Source organism: Arvicanthis niloticus, chromosome 11 (genome assembly GCF_011762505.2).
Source record: "Arvicanthis niloticus isolate mArvNil1 chromosome 11, mArvNil1.pat.X, whole genome shotgun sequence".
NCBI lineage: Eukaryota > Metazoa > Chordata > Mammalia > Rodentia > Muridae > Arvicanthis > Arvicanthis niloticus.
In genome coordinates this window covers 8,850,800-8,863,450 of record NC_047668.1, presented here as the reverse complement: position 1 = coordinate 8,863,450, position 12,651 = coordinate 8,850,800, and the positions used below count along the sequence as shown (strand labels likewise).

The following is a 12,651-nucleotide window of genomic DNA, read 5'->3' as shown; positions in this document are numbered from 1 at the left end:
TTTTATCAAAGGCTTTTTTTAGCATCTAATGATTTAATCATATGATTTTTTCTTTCATATTTTTTACAAGTGAATATGTCTCATTTATTAAGTTTATAGAAAACCCTTAACTGTATAAAACTTACAGGGAAATGGCCATATTTGAAAACAGCTAAAAGGATCTGAGTAGAACACAGAATCGTAATGAGTGGTGTCATAGAACACATTAAAGAGGTATGTATAGTTGTTCCCACCGATACCTGTACTATCAAATTCTTAAGTATTGATTTGTACTGCATGTTTTCCCACTGAGATATCTCTTTATTTTTCAAAGCACAAGGAGCTGCTACTTCTGACTGAGCCCAGCATTTCAAAATTGGGAACTCTTGGTCACAGTTCAATATAGTAAGTCAGGGTTGTTTCCACAATGGAAATAATGAGGGTGTTTCCATTTTGCCTATGTGGCCGGTGATAGCAATAGTTCTCCGGTAAAAAGGCCTGGAAGCATTTGATGCACTGTGCATCTTGCTGGGTATAAATGAGGATTGCATATTCTTTGGACAAATTGTTGGGGCTTCTATATTAAAACTTTCTGATAACATCATTGCCTCTCTTACATTTCTTTCTCATAATGAAGCCAACTCATAGGGATCCACAAAGAGTCCTGTTGGAATGTAATATTTAATCAAGAGCTGGTGGGTCTGTAAGTCCTCAATGCTTCCTGTAAATTTCACTTTTATTAAAAGGTCTCTGTGGAAACCATTTTTCAAAAATTCTTGCTTCAAAATAATTTCAGAACATGTAGCCCTTACACCAGCACTGAAGGGGGCATCACTGAAGTCCAGAGCCGACCAGCCCAGCCGCCCAGAGAAGCAGCCAGGCCACAGAGCCAGTAGCCAGGACGCTGGAGCCAGACACCCGAGTTCTTTCATTTTTTATATTGTGGATTATGTTGATGAATTTTTGTATATTGTACATTCCTGAATTCCTGGGATGAAGTCTGTTTGATCTTAATGGACCATGTCATCGATGTGGTCCTGGATTCAGTTTTCGAGTATTTTATCAAGTATTTTTTCATCAATATTCATAAGAATTAGTCTGAAGTTTTCTTTGTTGAGTGTTTATATGGTTTAGGTATCAGGGCTACTGTGGCCTCACTGAATGATTTTAGTAGTGTTCCTTCTGTTTCTATTCTGTGGAAAGTTTGAGAAGTATTGATATTATCTCTTTCAAAATCTGGTAGACTTCTGCACTAAGACCCTCTGTCCCTGAGCTCTTTTTTGTTTGAGAGACCTTTAATGATTGTTTCTATTTTTTTAGGAGTTAAAAGACTGTGTAAATAGTTTATGTGATCTTGATTTAAAGTTGCTAATGGCACCTGTCTTTCTGTCTTTTGGTTAGTTTGGCTAAGGGTTTATCTATCTTGTTTATTTTCTCAAAGAACAGCTGTTGGTTTCATTGATTCTTCTAATTTTTTAAAATTTTGTTTCAAATTGATTGATTTCAGCCCTGATCTTGATTATTTCCTGCCTTCTTCTCCTTTTTGGTATTCTTCTCTCTCTCTCTCTCTCTCTCTCTCTCTCTCTCTCTCTCTCTCTCTCTCTCTCTCTATTTTCTAGAGCTTTCAGGTGCACTTTTAAATTTCTGGTATGAGAAATTTCTAATTGCTTCATGGAGGCACTTAGTGCTAGGAACTTTCCTCTTTATTGTGTCCTTTAAATTTGGGTATGTTGTACCTTCATTTTCATTGAATTCTAAAATGTCTTTCTTTATTTCTTTCCTAACCTAGAGTTCACTGAGCAGACACTGTTTCAATTTCCATGAGTATGTAGGTTTTCCGGAGTTTCTGTTGTTGAACTCAAACTTTAATCCATAGTGTTCTGATAAGATACAAAGGAGTATTTTAGTTTTCTTGTATCTGTTGAGGCCTGCTTTGTGACTGACTATATGGTCAATGTTAGGGAAAGATCCATGAGGTTCTGAGAGAAGGTATATTCTTTTGTGTTTGGGTAAAATATTCTATAGATGTCTGTTAGGTCCATTTCATTAATAATGTCTATTAATCCCATTATTTATCTGTTTAGTTTTTGTCTGGATGACCTGTCAATTGGTGGGAGTATGGTGACAAAGTCTCCCACTATTAATCTATGGGGTTCAGTGTGTGATTTAAGTTTGGCTTCTTTTACAATTGCGGATGCCTTGTGTTTGAGACACAGATGTTCAGAATTCAAGTATCGTCTTGATAAATTTATCCTTTGATGAGTATGAAGTGTCCTTTCTTGCCTATTTTGACTAAAGTTGATTGAAAGTCTATTTTAGAAGATATTAGAATGGCTACTCTAGGTTGCTTCTTGAGTCCATTTGCTTGGAAAGCATTGTTCCAGTCCTTTACTCTGTAGTAATATCTATCTTTATTGCTAAGGTGTGTATCTTCTATGCAACAGAATGATGGATCCTGTTCTCATATCCATTCTGTTACTCTGTGTCGTTTTATTGGGGGAATTGTTTTGAAAGAAATTAATGACTAGTGACTGTTATTTAGATGTTTTTGGTGTTAGTGTTGGGGGGGGCGTGTGTGTGTTTGTGTGTGTGTGTGTGTGTGTGTGTGTGTGCTTTCCTTGTTTTTGCTGGTATGTAATTCCTTATTTCCTTTGTTTTCTTGGATGTAGTTATTCTTGTTGGGGTGCAGTTTTCCTTCTAGTATTTTCTATAAAGCAGGGTTTGTGGATAGATATTGTTTGAATTTGGATGTGTTTCGAAATATCATGTTTTCTCCATCTATGGTAATTGAGAATTTTGCTGATTATACTCTAGGTTGGCACCTGTGGGTTTTTTTTTTTTTTTTTTTTTTTTTTCAGTTTCAGGATATTTCTCCAGGCCTTTCTAGCTTTGAGAATCTCTGTTGAGAAATTGGGTGTAATTCTGATAGGTCTGCCTTTGTATGTTTCCTAGTCTTTTTCTTATGTCCCAGTTTAATATTCTCTCTTTGTTCTATCGAGTTTGTGTTTTGATTATTATATGCTGGGAGAATTTTCTTTTCTGATCCAGGCTAATTGGTGTTCTATAAGCTTCTTGTATGTTTATAGGCATTCATTTAGTCTGAGAAAGTTTTCGTCTTTGATTTTGTTGAGAATATTTTCTGGGCCTTGGAGCTGGTACTCTTCACTTTTTTCTATTCCTATTATTCTTAGATTAGGTCTTTTCAAGGATTCCCAGAACTTCTGGATGTTTTCTGTCAGGAATTTTTAGACTTAGCATTTTCTTTGATGGATGTATCAGTTTATTCCATTGTATTTTATAAACCTGAGATTCTCTCTTCCATTTCCCATATTCTGTTGATGATACTTGCATATGTTGTTCCTCTTTTCTAGGTTTTTCATCTCTAGGATTTTCTCGGTTTATGTTTTCTTTATTGCTTCTATTTTCAACTTAAGGTCTTATACAGTTTTATTTATTTTCTTCCCCTTTTTAACTGTATTTTCCTGTATGTCTTTAAGGTATTTGTTTCCTCTTTAAAGACCTTTATCTTGTTGAATGTATTTTTCTGTATTTCTTTAAGTGGTTTATTCATTTCCTCTTTAAAGGCCTCTATCATTTTTTTAGTGGTTTTGGTTATGTTAGGATATCCAAGGCTTTCTATAGCAAGGTAAGTGTGCTTTGGCGGTATCATATTACCCTGGGTTTTGTTAACTTGTGTTCTATTGAGGGCCTTTAACCATCAGGATAGTTTTGGTCCCTAGATATTTTTCTTGTAGTATGTATTGGGAGGGGAGTGAACCTCAGTGTTCCAGGTGTGGCAGGCCTCTGTTAGGTATCCTTTGGCTGTATGGTTCTAGTTCTGTAGGTCTTTATGACTCCAGAGCCACAGGCTCTGATGGTAAGAGCTGAGGTGGCAAGAGAATAAGGATCTTCTTGGGATATCAGGCTGCTCAGGGCAGCATGGCTTGGCCCAGAGGGCTCAGCTAGCAGAGAATGGGTAGGGGAAGAGAAATTAGCTTGTATGGCTCAGGAGACTCAGGTCTAATGATAGTGGAGGGGTGGGGGAGAGGCAGCAAGGGAATGGAGCAAAACCTCTTCTTCTAAAGTATCTATTTTTAAAAATTATTTCTGTTTTTTTAATTAGTGATTGTTAGGCTTTTTCCTGTGTGTTCATCTTTTTGTTCTTGAACTTGCTAGTCTTTATAGTCTTTATTGTCACCTTGATAAAATTTAGAATCACTTGGGAAAGAGTAAACCTCAAGTGAAGAATCACGTTGATCAGATTGCCCTATGAACATACCTTCTGGGGCATTGTCGTGATTGATGATTGATGTAGAAAATCCCAATCCATTGTGAGCAGCAGTGTCTTTAGGCTGGTAGGTCTGGGCTATATAAGAAAACTATCTGAGGATGAACAAGAGAACAAACAAACAAACAAAACAAAGAACAAAAAACCCACCTATCCTGATTTCTCCTTCAGGTTCCTGATTTGAGTTCTTACCTTGAGTTCCCCCAATAATGGAGTAGACTTAGATGTGTAAAATGAAGTTTATTGTTTTATTTTCAGGTTGTGTTTGGCCAGAGTGTTTTATCTCAGCAATATATAAGCAAAGTAGAAAAATCTTTCTGTTGTATTTGATATAAATTTTATTATACTTATTATTTATTTGGGGGGCATAAATGTCAGCAGCTGTATAGTCTGTATGTGACCCAGTGATTCAATTTAAATCATCTGGCTTGTCATTCAGTGCTTTAGCAATCTCAGACATCTCACCCACCTTGTATAACTTTCTGATTCTGTCATTTGTGATTATTTTCATCTTCCTATGAGTCTAATTTAAGCTATGATATTATTCATGGAAGATTTTTATATTAAATCTCACTTTGTTAGTCTTTCTGCCTATGTTTTCTTAAATTTTTGTTTAATAATTTACATAAAATTTAGTGTATTTCTTTATTTTATTTTACTGACATGAAAAACACTTGAAGATTGAGCTGTGGTTTACTTTTTTGGGGTTGTATGAATCAACTTTTCATCTAATACCTGCACCATGCCTGCTAATCTTTGGGAAACACACCATTTTACTTCAAATCAGAGCCAAATCTTATGTAGATAGAGTTGCTACTTATTTACTTATTTGATTTAGCTCCCCTGCCATGGTCAAGCCATTAAAAACATTTTTGTCTACCTGGAACTGGTAGGTACCTCAGGGCATCCTGTGGAGTCAGTAATTCTCTCCTAGCTTCACTGCAATAGTGGGTCAGTTCATTATTTATTAGTTGTAATTACTTTCCACAAAATTTGTAGTTTAAATAATAGATTCTTTCTACAGTTCTGGAGATCAGAAGTCTGATTTGACCTCATTCCATAGGGTCAAGTTAACAAAAAGATATTTTGCCTTTTAGATTCATTGCAGGATAGTCCAGCCCATGGCTTTCCCCATTCACTTGTGGCTACAGCCACTTAACAGTTTCTGGTTGTCTTATTTGCTTTTCAAAGAAATGTCACAACAGTAAACTTTCAAGAAATACTCTTTGGTCTTTCTTTTTTGTCACATCTTTTTCCTTTTCTTTATAAATTTTGACAGGATATTAGGGAGTCCAAATGAACAATCAAAGGTAGGTTTTCTAGGTAGGTTTTCTATCTCATCACTTAGAGCCTTGATCACACCTGCAAATTTTTTGTTGTGTAAAGTAATATACATAGGGACTTGGGGCATAAACATTTTGGGGGAACATTATTCCATCTACACCACAGTTTCTCTTATTTTGTGTAAATATAACAATATACTTAAAAATTAAATGTAGAATTTCATGTGGTTGTTAATGAGAGATGTATAAAAAAATTCATTAATTAAATGAGTTCCTTCGTTTTCTCCATCACTCCATGTTCTCTTCCACTGCTCTACCATATTGAGCTACAAACCAGTCAATTGATCCTGCAAGCAAACATCGAAGAAAGAGTTCTGCTGCTACAAATTGGGATAATTATGCTCTAATTGTATTTTGAGAGAAAAGTTTTATTTTAACAGGAAGGGTGATATGTAGGAGGAGCTAAGGTGGGAGGAGTACTGAGAGGAAGAGAAGGAGTAAGGAGAGGAGGAGAAGTAGGAGAGGAGAAGCTAGGTGATGAGAGAGAGAAAGAGGGGGAGACAGAGAGGCAGATGTTCATGTATCTCCACCAGTCAAAGATAGTTGATATATCTAGGTTGGGTAGTGGGTTACACCTCTGATTGAGCAATACCAAACTTATAAAGCCTTTGATTAACATTTTTTTTTTTAAAAATGTATAAGTGCAAAAAGGAAAAGGGGGCATGGGATAGGGGTTTTCTAAGAGGGGAAGGGAATGGGGAAAGGGGATGGCATCTGAGGTGTAAATAAAATATCCAATAAAAAATAATAATGCCAATAAATCTAAAGAATAACAAATTTCTGTTAGATTCAGCGTATTTTGTTTTATGTGGAAGTCCTTGATCCACTTGGACTTGAGCTTTGTACAATGAGATAAAAATAGATCAATTTGCATTCTTCTACATGCCAAACACAAGTTGAACTAGCACCATTTGTTCAAAACGTTGTCTTTTTGCGACTGGGTGGTTTTGGTTTCTTTATCTAAGATCACATATCCATAGACATGTAGGTTTATTTCTGGGTCTTCAGTTCTATTCCAATGATCTACCTGTTTGTTTCTGTGCCAGTACCATGTGGTTCTTATGACTATTGCTCTGTAGTTGAGTTTGAGGTCAGGGATGGTGATTCCCCAGTTCTTTTATTGTTGGGAATTGTTTTTACTATCCTGGGTTTTTTGTTATTCCAGAGAAAGTTGAGAATTTCTCTATCTTTGTGAAGAGTCGTGTTGCAATTTTGACGGGAATTGCATTGAATCTGTACATTGCTTCTGATAAGATGGCCATTTCTTTACTATTTTAATCCTGCCAATCCATGGGAGATCATTCTATCTTCTGAGGTTTTCTTTGATTTTTTTCTTTAGACACCTGAAATTCTTGTCATACAGATCTTTCACTTGTTTGGTTTGAGTTTTGCCAAGATAGTTTATATTATTTGTTACTATTGTGAAGGATGTTATTTCCTTATTTTTTTTTCTCAGCATGTTTATCCTTTGTGCACAGAAAAGCTATTGATTCTAGCCACTTTGCTGAAGTTGTTTATCAGGTATAAAAATTCTCTGCCAGAATTTTGTGGGTTGTTTATATATACTATCATATCATCTGCAAATAGTGATATCCTGAATTCTGCCTTTCCAATTGGTATCCTCTTGACCTCCTTTTGTTTTCTAATTGCTCTTGCTAGAAGTTAGAGTACTATATTGAATGGATGGGGAAGAATGGGCAACATTGTCTTGTCCCTGGTTTTAGTGGGATTGCTTCAAGTTTCTCTCCATTTAGTTTGATGTTGGCTATTCATTTGCTGTATATTGCTTTTATTATCTTTAGGTATGTGCCATGCATTCCTGATCTTTCAAAGACTTTTAAAATGAAGGGGTGTTGAATTTTATCAAAGGCTTTTTGAGCATCCAATGAGATGATAATGTGTTCTTTCTTTCTTTCTTTCTTTCTTTCTTTCTTTCTTTCTTTCTTTCTTTCTTCTTTCAGTTTGTGTATATAATGGATTACATTGAAGGTGTTCAGTATATTGAACCATCCCTGCATCCCTGGGATGAAGCCTACTTGATCATGATAAATGATCCTTTTGATGTGTTCTTGGATTTGGTTTGAGAGTACTTTATTGAGTATTTTTGCATAGATATTCATAACGGAACTTGGTCTGAAGGTTTTTTTTTTTTTTTTTTTTTTTTGGTTGGGTCTTTGTGTGGTGTTTGTATCAGCATAACTGTGGCATCAGACACCAGGGGAGCAGAGATATCCCTAGGACCCTACTGGGTTGACATTAGCCAAAATACCCAACAAAAGGGAGAGAGAACCTGTAGAGACCATTTCCAGTAGATAGGCATGGCCCCCACCTGAGGGATGGGGCCACCCTACCCATCTCAAAAATTTTAATCCAGAAGTGTTTCAGTCTATAGGAAACACAGGAACAAAAAATGGAGCAGAGACTGAAGGAAAGGCTGTCCAGAGATTACCACCTTGGGATCCATCTCATTGCAGACACCAACCCCCAACACTATTGCTAATGCCAAGAAGTGCTTGCTGACAGGAACCTGATATAGTTGTCCTTTGAAAGGCTTTGCCACCACATGAATAACTGAAAAGCAGATTCTCAGCCAACCATCAGACTGAGCTCAGGGATCACAATAGAAGAGTTGGGAGAAGGACTGAAGAAGCTGAAGGGTATTTCAACCCCATAGGAAGAACAACAATATCAACTAATCGACCCCTCCCTCCACATACCTTGCAAAGCTGCCAGGTACTAAACCACCAGCCAAAGAGTATACATGGATGGACCCATGTCTCCATCTACATATGTAGCAGAGGATTGCTGTATCTGGCATCAATAAGAGGGATGGCTTCTTCTGTGGAGACTGTTGGGATAGGCTGTTTGTCCTATGTGCCCCAGCATAGGGGGATGGTAGAGGGGTAAGGAAGGAGATTGTAGTTGGGGGAGCACCCTCATAAAGGCAAAAATGAGAGGGGATGGGATGGAGGGTTTCCAGAAGGGAGAAGAAAAAAGGGGGACAACATTTGAAATGCAAATAAGTAAAATAACCAACAAAAGAAGAAATTTCTCTGTATTCTAATTGAAAGCTTCAGATAAAATAATTAAGAGATTTTACTAATTTTATGACATTGAGTCCCAACAAGATAGAGAGGTTGAACAGTATTTAGAGATAGCATAAAGTTATTTTATATGCATTTGGGGTGGGATACCATGGAAATGTTTTTTTTTTTTTTTATTGCATGTTTTGTCTCTTTTAATTAGCACCAGATATCTGGCAGTATAATGGTAGAGAAAGATAGGTTATCACTCTGTTATCTATATATGGACTGTCTTTATCATGCTAGATGTTAAAATATATTCTAGACTCTTATCAAAATCATGCAGTTTAATTTTAAATCTGAATATTCTAAGAACAGAGCTCCTTACAGGGCTAGAGATAGACTGAAAATCATTATGAACTAAAATAGTACAAGACAGAAATAAAGAGTAAGGTTTTTAGATTGGTTGTATTGAAAATTTGGTATGCTTCATTGCTTTAAATTATGTATGTATTTGAATAGATAAAATACATTTTGAACAAATCCATTTTAATGGTGTTGAAATGGTAACTATGTTCATGTAGGATAATTAAAGATAAGAGAAATGAAACCTATTAATTAAATTTTGATAATATGTGGAATAATTGGAATATATATTGTTTTAGGGTTTTACTACTGTGAGCAGACACCATGACCAAAGCAAGTCTTATAAATGATAACATTTAATTGGGGCTGGCTTACAGGTTCAGAGGTTCCATCCATAGTCATCAAGGCAGGAAGCATGGCAGCATCCGGGAAGGAATGGTATAGGAGGAACTGAGAGTTCTATATCTTCATCTGAAGGCTGCTAGCAGAATACTGACTTCCAAGTAGCTAGGATAAGAGTCTTATAGCCCACAGCCACAGTGCCACACCTACTCCAACAAGGCCACACCTACTAATAATAATGACACTTTCTGTGCTGAGCATATGCAAACCATCACATATATCATGGTTTCTTTTGTACTGAGGAGAAGAACTGAAGATGTGCCTTTCTAATAAAAGAACTATTGGAACAAGGAACAGACAATAAAGTAATAATAAGACACATGGAGAAAATAGACACTCAGGTTAATATAAAATCTAGGCATTGTAAAATATTCCTATGTTATGTATACAAATATCACAAATGATTCTTGTCAAGCAATCTGGTCAGAGTCAATCAAAATTGGTTGGATGATAATAATTATATCATCTAAATATTGTTGTGTTTTGCATGCATGTTTATGTGTGTGTTCTTTTCTGTGTGTACACATACCTGTGTGATCACCTGTGTGTAGAAGGAAGAGGTTGATATCAGGTGTCATTCTCCATCATTCTCTACATCCTTTACTGCCCCAGAGTTTCTTGTTCATCTCTGAGACAATTGATTTGGAATAGCTTTTGATTTGGAGCTAGCCACCTTGTCTTAGCTATGACCTGTCTCAACCTTGTTCGTGCTAGGATTACAAGTTCATGTGGCAGCCATTCTTCCCAAACTTTCATATTGGTGCTGGGGACATGAGTTCCAGTCATCGCACGTGTATGGTAAATTGTATGGATATGGAGCGGCCGGGAGCCCCCGGAGGTCGTGGTGTGGGGCTTTCCGTGCAGAGCCTCACAGGCCGGGGCCTCAGGGGAGGCTCCAGTACACTGGCGGGGAGGTGGCAGTGTGTGTGGAGGAGGTGGCCGCACCTGTCAGGAGCCACATTAGAAATGGAGCAGCCATTCCTGTTAGATGATGAAGAACAAGATCCAGAACCACAGCAGAGTTCACAAGAACCCATGCAAGTCCACGACGCCGTCGAAGATGCCGAGCTGATGTTTGTTGGAGTAATTTCAACTTCCCAACCAGCCAACTCGAACATTCTAAACAGAGTCACCCCAGGTTCACGGTTAAAAAGAAAGCATAGCCGGCTTAGAGAGGCCACTACTCCAAGATTGCAGCCCTCACGACCTGCCGCCCCCACATCAGAGGCAGTGATTGTCTTGCCGGCGTCTCCAGTTGAATCAAGATCAACAGATAGTCCTATTATTATTGAGCTTTTGTCCGAGTCTGATGATAAAAGTAATTCACCACAAGCTGTGCCTAGTAGCTCATCAAGTGTTGCTCACCTCTGGTTACACTCTCAAGTTCAGAGAATAGTCCAGCGAAGGCAGCGCTTTCAGGAGGAGGTTTGAATGAAAGTTTGTGTGTATCGAAGTGCCATTTTTCCATAAACCCAGAGGCCTGAACGTAGTATTGAGATTGTAGAAGACCTGTCTTCGGCTTTGCCCCCTTCAGGTACTTCCCATACCTCGAGTGCGCAACAAAGGACACCTTCCTTTGATGCTCCCAACTCACTGAACCGTTTTGTGAATGGGGCACCTCTTTCAGAGGCCTCTGTCCACCCTCGCCAGGACAGTGGATTGATGGAAGCGGACTTTTCAAATCCTGCAAGTCAAGAGACTTTTGATCCCAAGAAAGGAAGTTTGACCCTGTTACTTAGTGACCTTTATTATGGACAGTATAAAGGGGATGGGAAGCCAGAGCAGAAGACTCACACAACCTTTAAATGTCCCAGCTGCTTGAAAGCTCTAAAAAAAATTGTTAAATTTATGAACCACACCAAGCATCATTTGGAGCTCGAGAGGCGGGGCAGTGATGACGCCTGGGAGAGCCACACCACCTGTCTCTGCTGCCACCACCAGTTTGCTTCCCCTTTCCAGCTGGAGTGCCACATCGACCGTGTGCACACGGCACCAGACCCTTCTGTGGTCTGCAAAATCTGTGAATTGTCATTTGAGACAGAGCAAGCCCTTTTACAGCACATGAAGGACAATCATAAGCCTGGGGAAATGTCCTATGTGTGCCAGGTCTGTAAGTACAGGTCCTCTGTCTTCGCTGATGTGGAAACACATTTTACAAAGTGCCACGTAAACACTAAGAACCTGCTTTATCCATTTTGTCTTAAGATCTTCAAAACTGGGATGCCGTACATGTGCCATTACAGGGGCCACTGGGAAAGGATCGGCCACCAGTGCTCCAAGTGCTGGCTACAGTTTTTAACCTTCAAGGAGAAAATGGAGCGCATAAGACCCAGTGCCACCAGATGTTTCAGAAGCTTACGCAGCTGGAAGGGTTGCCTCCTGAGACGAAGGTCGTGATCCAGGTGTCAGTGAAGCCTATTGAGTCGGAATCTGTGAAAGTAGCTTCAATCACTGTGAGCACAACCGACTGGGAGCCGTCCTACCCCAGATCTCAAGGCAGACTCTCAAAAAAGTCCTGTTAATTCTAACCTAAGTTCCAATCCAAACCCTTCAGAGAGATGAGAGTACAAACCCATACATCGGTTAGTCACTGGTGCCCAAGATGCTGAACTGATTAACAGATCTTTTCCCCTTGATTTGGAGATAATGCAGGGTTTTGTCTGTTTTTTGAGGGTGACTTTTGTTCTCATTTAGCGCTGGAGTAGGATCCAAGGCTTCACAAACAATAAGCAAGCGCTCTATCACCCCAGTCCCCAGCTACAGCATTTTCTGAGCGAACAGTGAGTGTTATTTAAAATGCATCTGGTTTTCATATTAAGTGTTTGACTTAACACAAGGAAGGTGTTGGTGTCTGTATCCCCGTGAATGGAAAACAAGTTAAAACCGATTTATTAGTATTTCATATAAGTCTAAAGTTTGAGAGCTCTTTTATGTGATGGTTTGAAGTTTGGTGGGCTCACAAGGCCCCACCTCTCCCTGAAGATCTACAGGCAGTTAATGCTTGCTATAGGAGGGAGAGAGCCATCTTAAGTGGTATAGCATGGGTAAATGGACAGATACATGTCCTTCTCAGTCTTGAAGCCAAAGGAATCCTGCCTGAATGTCTTTACCTAAAAGAGTATCCAGGGAGGCCAAGCCATTTCTGTAAAATGCCTGTGTTTGTGAAAGGCCCCTGTAATCATTAAAGCACAACTGTGTAGTCTCAGCGCCACGTGAAACAGTGACAGTAGTTAGAAGACAGACACGGAGC

At 38.5% G+C, this 12,651-nt stretch overlaps 2 pseudogenes; one reads left to right on the top strand and one right to left on the bottom strand.

Moving 5' to 3' along the window:
• LOC117717339 (GPI alpha-1,4-mannosyltransferase I, stabilizing subunit pseudogene) overlaps window positions 1-10,187 on the bottom strand; it is a 47,252-nt pseudogene extending 37,065 nt beyond the window's left edge.
• Window positions 10,188-10,367: 180 nt separating this feature from the next.
• On the top strand, window positions 10,368-11,923 carry LOC117717338 (zinc finger protein 280B-like; annotated as a pseudogene).
• Window positions 11,924-12,651: the final 728 nt, after the last annotated feature.